The following is an 8,288-nucleotide window of genomic DNA, read 5'->3' as shown; positions in this document are numbered from 1 at the left end:
AAATATTTGCTTTGATTCGGCAAGAGACCGACAAAGGAATTCTTTTCTGCTTCTTTGCAGACTGAGGCAATGCTGTATTACAAGGCAAATTCATTTACTTTATTTTTTTCTCCCCCTATTCCATTCCCCTTATGTTAATGAATAAATAAAAAAATATATTATATAAATGGAGTACACATTTCCTGTATTAACAATTTTGCTCGTGAAGTTTTCTACCTTGCTTCTGCCTTGCTTCTTTAAAGTGTTTTTTCTGGATTTTTTTTTCTGTGTTTGTTCAAAGAAGAAGATATTATATTCAAGTAAGTTTTATATCATTATAATTGATTAGATATATTTGCATAAGTATCGAATGGTGGGACTCCCCTAGAAAATTAACACATATTGTTTTTTCTTATGAAAATAATTAACACGGTGTAGAAACGAACTGAGTTTGCCAATATGTTTTAACTTGTGGGGAGCATATCGAGCCAAAATCGGGGGAGCTGTGCATGAGGGATAGTCCCCCAAACAGGGGAATCGCGGCTGCCTTATAACGCACTCCGTGCTTACCGAAAATCGGGGGAGCTGTGCATGAGGGATAGTCCCCCAAACAGGGGAATCGCGGCTGACTTATAACCCCTTTCGTGTTTACCGAAAATCGGGAGGGGAGCTGTGCATGAGGGATAGTCCCCCAAACAGGGGAATCGCGGCTGCCTTATAACGCATTCCGTGCTTACCGAAAATCGGGAGGGGAGCCGTGCATGGGTGCATAACCCCCCAAACCTTAGGGATCCGCGTGTGACTTATAACGCCTTATGTGTTTATCGAAAACCGAGGGGAAGCATACATGGGTGCATAGCCCCCCAAACCTGAGGGAACCGCGTTTGACTTATATTGCTTTTCGTGTTTGCCAAACAGTGGGGATCCATACATGCGGGGCATAACACCCAACAGGGAAAAGCTAGCTTCCTGAACGGTCACCACGAAGGAACGAAATATTTGTTTTTTTTTTTTTTTTTTAATTGTTTGAATACTATGTTTGAGTTTTGATTCCGTTTCGGTTGTGTTTTTGGACAAGTTGACCACAGGAAAGAGTGAAGAATGGAACTAGCATTATTATATTATAGTTAAGAATATGTGGGGGACACGAAAAATATCTTGGCAGTGTTAATCTTTTTAGAGAAAAATGCGTAGTGACATCCGTTAAGAACCGTCAATGAGATACTTTATAGTTTTAGAAATGCATGGTGACGTCCCTTAAGAACCGCCAATGACGGTTGGACTTATAGTTTTAGAAATGCGTGGTGATGTCCCTTAAGATCCGTCAATGAGATACTTTATAGTTTTAGAAATGCGTGGTGACGTCCCTTAAGAATCGCCAATGACGGTTGGACTTATAGTTTTAGAAATGTATGGTGATGTCCCTTAAGATCCGTCAATGAGATACTTTATAGTTTTAGAAATGCGTGGTGACATCCCTTAAGAACCGCCACTGACGGACTTTACGGCAAAAATCAAGTGTGCAATTTCTTTGAATCTTTATAACTGAAATTGTGATTAAACAGAATTGCGTACTGTCCAATATTTTTGATGGTAGATTTTATATAAATACATTGTGTCTGAATGATTTGTCATGAATCTGTATTCATATTGGATTGTCTTTTCGGAAAATAAGCAATTTACACATAAAGAACACTTTTAGAACAGATACATATTCAATATTTACTACAGATAATGTTCAAAATATATTGTTTAGTGTAAAATAATTAAGTTCAACAGAAAAGATAGACATTTGTCTTGCTTGTATCCCTAATATTTAGAAAATCAGTCAGTATTAAGTGTACAGATGTATTCACAAAGTGTTCAGAAGTGAACAAAAAGTGTTTAGATCCGCGAAAAAGTGTTTTAATGTGTTTTCACACTGAAAAATGTACTTATATAAAGAGTTCTTAGTTGTAGTGGATGCAATTTCCAAGATACATGTGAATATTGCAATTTTTACGTAAATGTGTAGACTTTTCTTTCCCACAGTTAGACTCGAAAGAAAAGAACTACGTTCATTGATTCATTTTTCCCTTTGAATTCGTGTTAGAATAGCTTGTTTATCACGAAACGTAGTGAATACTCAAACGGTTCTTTTCCAAGACATGACGAATAAACGAATGTAATTAAGTGAGAGAAATTTAAGGTTCTTTATTTCTGAATAAGTGATGGGAATATATATAAAATATGAACTTGCGTATTTTTAACATGTGTTGCAGTATTCAGAATCTTAATCATATGGTAGTCACATGGTTTTTGTACATACTAACTCTATATTAAGCAAGGTAATGAGTGAGAAAAATGAATATTGGCTTTGTAAAAATGAAATGAAATACGAAATATCTTGTTAGGGATGCAGAAAGAGAATCCAATGCAGTGTGAACGCGCTCTTTTTGCGTGGAGGAAGAGGGACTATACCCGGAGTGAATTTACCCTCATAACTTTTAATTACTGAATGCACTCTTTTGAGTAGAGAAAAGGGGGTATACCCATCCTTAAGAGTAATGTCACCCATTACTGAACGTTACTTGTTTTATACATGGATTTCGCAGTGAGGCAGTAGGATTTCAATGTAAATGTATGCAGCAGTACTAGTAGAGGGGGTTATCCCCCTGAAAGACTGGGGCTTCATACCCCAGAAATGATGTGGTACCGCACCACTTAAGTAAATACTTGTTCTGTCACTGAAAGACATGGGTTTATATTCCTTATTTAACCCAATAGTTTTACTTATATGCGTTTGATCCTCAATAGTTTGATAGAATATTAAGACCAACAGAATATACAAGCATGTGCTATGGTTTATTACACATTGAAAACATATATACTATACTCACCTGAGAAATATACGGAACTTTGTCGCACACGCGTCAGCACTGCGGGACTTTCAACGCACAACTAATCTTTAATTATGACTTTTGCCGATAGGTGTCACTAGTAGTAGTGGTTGTGCAATACATGATAGGACACGATATAACATGCATTTGGTGTGTAGGGGTATCATTTCCTTTCACGGCAGCGTACGTGTAAGATCAAGGACAAGCTTTAGCGCATCTTAATTAATTAACTATATAGTTTTAATACTATTAAATAAAGTATAAAGAAATTGATTCAAGCCTATTGTATTCCAGACATTGAAGCTTTGCCGAACCTTGAGTGGTGGTAGCAGCACAAATAGAACACCCAAACATTTTTGTTTAGACTTACAGCGACACAGTGTCGACATTTTTCTTCTTTTTTGGTTTTGTGAACGAACAACTGAGGCTTGAAAGGTGTGTATTTCTTCACTTATTGTTTTTAAAAAAAAAGAAATTATACATGTTTGAGCTGTATTTAACCAATATTAATGAACAGAGAGAGACTTATTGTGTCTGTATATTTTAAAAGAATAGTTTACAACTCAATATATTTTTATTGATTTTTTTTTCATAAATTGAACAAATTGCTTTCTATTTACATATCATTATTTGACTATAGATTGAAAATAAGTGAATGCTTTTTATTTACATATCATTATTTGACTATAGATTGAAAATAAGTGAATGCTTTTTATTTACATATCATTATTTGACTATAGATTGAAAATAAGTGTTTGCTTTTTATGTACATATTATTAAAATATAACTATAGGTTGAAAGTAATTGAATGTGCTTTCTCTCTCTCTTTTATATTCAACTGATATATTAACGTCAACTTGATAACTCAAAATAGTTTTTTTTTGTCTTATTTCTTTCAGATGGATTTCTTCTGCCCGTCCGAAGAATTGAATATGGTTGATGAAATTTATCTCCAGGAATTGGTGCGCGGTTTCAACGAGTACCCGAGGGTCTTCAGTACCTGGAAAGCCATCATGGAATTGAACAGGCTGGGATATCGGGGCTCGGGGAGATGCGATGCACTCCTACGCGCCCTTCGTGCCTTCGAAGGTAATGATACATTACTTCTCCAGCACTGCGTAAGCAGTGCTGATATATTAGATTTATTTTTGTATGGATTTTTCCGTACATGTGATACTTACGAATCGGCGCAGTCAAAACTCTTTTATTTATTATCATGTGGGGAAGGTCAGGTGGATAGGATAAAAGATACAGAGTTATCGGACTTTTTTGATTTTGGCACGCGCTTTGTTTCGGAACCGTGCTTAATCCCATCCACAAATAATGCCATAGTCATGCCCGCTCAAGAAAATCATAACTTGAGTCCTAATAATCTATATCAATTAACAAATGAAGATTTAGCTTTCTTGGATGAAGTAAATGGGATTGGCACTCAAAATTCCGATGAAATACCAGCTGAAGAAATGAGGAGTTTGGTTCAAAACGAGGACAATGCTGTGGTTATACCCACGCAACAAGTCCAGGGAGAAAATCCTGTATACAATCCGCCTGAATACTGTGTACAGGATAATCATGACTATGGGGACCAAATGATTTTTACTCCTCAGCCTAACCCGTCATATGCCAATGTTCCAGCAATGGTTGGACATGGCAACATAAACAACAACAATAGTACAACTGGTACTATTAGTAGTCCTAATAGTGGTAGTACAGGTGGTAGTGGTAGTGATAATAATAATGGCGGGGATAATCAAAGAAATAGTAATTTCGAAGTTATAAGAGAAAGCAGACAAAGGTTTCGTAAGTTTCATCTTACGGGACATGAAATTGCCGTCAGACCTGTGGGTGATGAAAGGAATATTAATAACCCAGAGGCTTATATCGAAAGCTTAGTTAATTTTGCGTTGGAACATGTGATCTCCAATGCACGCCCCTCGGACTACATTGGCTTATACATAGAGAGTAGTAATAGTACCAACAACAAACCAGTGTACGTTCCATTTAGAAGAAAGGGCAATTTCTCTGCTAGGACAGTCCTCACTTCAATCGAACGTGTATTAAATTCGAATGAAGTGTTCCTTTTGGGGCAAGAACTATTGTTTCGATTCCATATCGCTGAGAGTATGCACGGCCAGGGAAGAAATAATACAACGAGTGCCGTTGACAAATATGCAAAATATCAAGATTACTTAGAAAAACGATTAATTCGTATTGAAAATAGAAATATTTACTGTCTCCCTATGGCCATTGTATGGGGCCAAGTAAAGCTCCACGGTACAAAAGATGATTTGTATAATTTAAAAAGAGAAAACTCCGATACATGGCTTCTTAAAGCAGAAGTTCTCTGCGAGATGGCAGGGGTTAACGTTGAAAGTAAGCAAGGTTGTGACTTTTCCGATCTGGACCTCTTTCAAACATATTTGAAAGGGGAATATCAAATCGTAGTTTATGAGGAGCATGAAAAGAATAACCGGGAATATATAATACGTTACCCGGGAGAACCGGCAGAAAATAAGATTTTTATCCTTTATCGAAGAGGTAACACTATTGGTCATTTCGAACCTATTCGTAACATTAGAACTTTCCTTAAGGCACGAAAGTATTGTTATTATTGTTTGGAAGCTTATGATGAAAGGTCACATGCACACAAGTGTAAAACTCGATGTACTTATTGCGAACATACTCACGAACGCGATTATACTGCAAACAAAATTAAATGCAATGCATGCAATAGAGAGTTTGCTGAAGGTGAATGCTTTAATAATCATCTGACACCTAATAAAGCGGCTAGATCTGTATGTGATAATGTAAAGCTCTGCATCAATTGTGGCGTCATCTTTGATAAGAGAAGTCGAAAATCTGATCACATGTGTGGTGAACATTATTGTTCAACGTGCCGTGCGTATGTTGATACAAACCATACATGTTTTGTTCAGAGACAGCGACCTCTTCATACGAAAAGGTTTATGTACATCACCTATGATGTAGAGACGATGTTGAAGGCACCGAATGATCGCGGTGAAAGGGAACACGAAGTTGTACTGGTGTGCTGTCGTCATGTTTGTCACGCCTGTATAAGAAAAGGTATCGATGAGCCCTGTAAAACGTGCGGTGACAATGTTGGAAATCGTTCGTTTTCTTTTAAGACAATGACGGCTTTTATTAACCATGTGTTAGTAGAGCGTCCTGTCTTTCAGAAAATCGTGGCAATCGCGCATAATGGTAGTCGCTACGATGGTCTCTTCTGTCTTAGAACTCTAATAGAAGACCAGCATATTGTACCCAGTGTCCTTATTCAGGGTCAAAAGATTTTTAATATCAGCATAGGTAATCGTATCTTTTTCCGCGACTCTTACCTTTATATTGGCGTCAAATTATCCAAATTACCAAAAACGTTAGGCCTTAGTCAAAATTTAAAGAAGGGAGATTTCCCATATTTATTCAATACTGAAGAAAATCAAAATTATGTTGGTCCCTACCCTCCGATTGAGTACTATGACCCTGAAGGGCGAAGCACAGAAGAAAGAAAACAACTGGAAGCCTGGCACCAAGAACGTGCGGAAAGTGGCGAGGAGTTTAACCTGCAGAGGGATATGCTGGCATATTGTGAGAATGATGTTAGAATTCTAACAGAAGCGGTCATTAAGTTTAGCGCTATCATCGAAGAGAAAACGGAGGGTTTGCAATGTTTCATAACATCATCTACCATTGCAAGTCTTGCGATGCGGACATATCGTACCTTGCACTTACCGGAGAATACTATTCCTATCATTCCCGCGTTGGGATTTCATCATAAGACCAAGTATAGTACAAAAGCTATGCAATGGCTTATGTATATGGAAGACCAATTAGGGATAGAAATCCAGCATGCTAGGAGAGGTGGGGAAAAGTATATTGGTAGGTACAAGGTCGATGGATGGCACGAAGGACTCAACGCTGCCTTCGACTTTTACGGGTGTTATTTCCATGCCTGCCGCCTTTGCTTCCCCTTTAACCGTGACGCGGTTTTGCACGATGCCCAGGACTCGTACAATACGATGGAGAAACGATATGAGCAAACCATGCGCCGCCGTAGGTACCTGAAAAGTATAGGTGTAAATCTATACGAAATATGGGAATGTTCTTGGGACAATAAGGTAAAGACGGATAAGAAAGTGCAAAAGTTTGTTCAAGAACGTTGTACTAATCTACCTGATTTTCTTATTCCTAAGAACTGTTACAACGGTGGTCGCACGGAGGTCTTTCGTTCCTACGTCAATTGTGCGAGTGATGAGCGAATTTCCTACGCCGATGTAACATCGTTATACCCTTGGGTGATGGCACGTAAACCTATGCCGGTTAAATCACCTAAGATTCACACGGGACCGGACTTTCCAGATGTGGAAAGTATTCACGGTGTAGTCAAATGCACAATCGTCCCTCCAAAGGACCTCTACTTTCCGATCTTACCATACGTTGCGGGAGGTCGATTACTTTTCGGCCTTTGCCGCACATGCATGGAAGAAGAAAACACTAACGAATGTACCCATAGCGATGCTGAGTGTGCTCTCACAGGAACATTTTGTACACCAGAGTTACACCTTGCTCTTAAAAAAGGTTACAAAATAATCGATATACATGAGATATGGGAATTTGAACTTTTAGATCCTGAAGAGGGGAATTCAGGAGGGCTGTTCGGGACCTACGTGAATTCCTTCCTTCAGATGAAGCAGGAAGCCTCTGGTTTTCCTGCTTACTGTACCACTGAAGAAGACAAACAAAAATATATCGATGAATATTATGCCCATGAAGGCATACGATTAAATTATGACAATATTAGGATGAACCCGGGATTGAGGCAATGTGCAAAGCTATACCTCAATTCATTGTATGGTAAGTGGGGGCAACGCACAGACATGTCGCAGAGTATAATCGTTAGTGATGAGGTTACCTTTCTTAGGTATTTAACTACGGCAAGGTATGAAATTCAAAGTGTGGTGCCAATTGATGATGACCATCTCATTCTCACGTACAGAGACATTGAAAATGAAAACGTTCCGTTGGAGTTTTCCAATGTGATACTAGCCGCATTTATTACTTCGTGGGCTAGACTTAGACTTTACGAACTACTGACGACTGTAGGACCTGACAGAGTAATCTACTGTGACACTGACAGTATCATGTACTTACAGAAAAAAGATGAGGAACCCTTGTTACCGCTCGGAAACTATTTGGGTGATCTGACGAATGAAATTCCTGAAGGTTGGGAGTTTACAACCTTTATTGGTCTTGGCTGTAAAAATTATGCAATGCGGCTAACAAATGCCCAAGGGGATGTTCGGCATATATACAAAATTAGGGGGATAACACTAAATGATAGGACCTCTCAGAAAATTAACTTTGAGAGTTTCTATAAATTAGTGTCTGGACAATTAGAGTCCACAGTAATAG

The sequence above is a fragment of the Thermobia domestica genome, chromosome 1 (assembly GCF_964235325.1).
Source record: "Thermobia domestica chromosome 1, izTheDome1.hap1.1, whole genome shotgun sequence".
Classification (NCBI taxonomy): Eukaryota; Metazoa; Arthropoda; class Insecta; order Zygentoma; family Lepismatidae; genus Thermobia; species Thermobia domestica.
The sequence above is the reverse complement of the archived record's forward strand: the minus strand, read 5'-3'. Positions refer to the sequence as shown.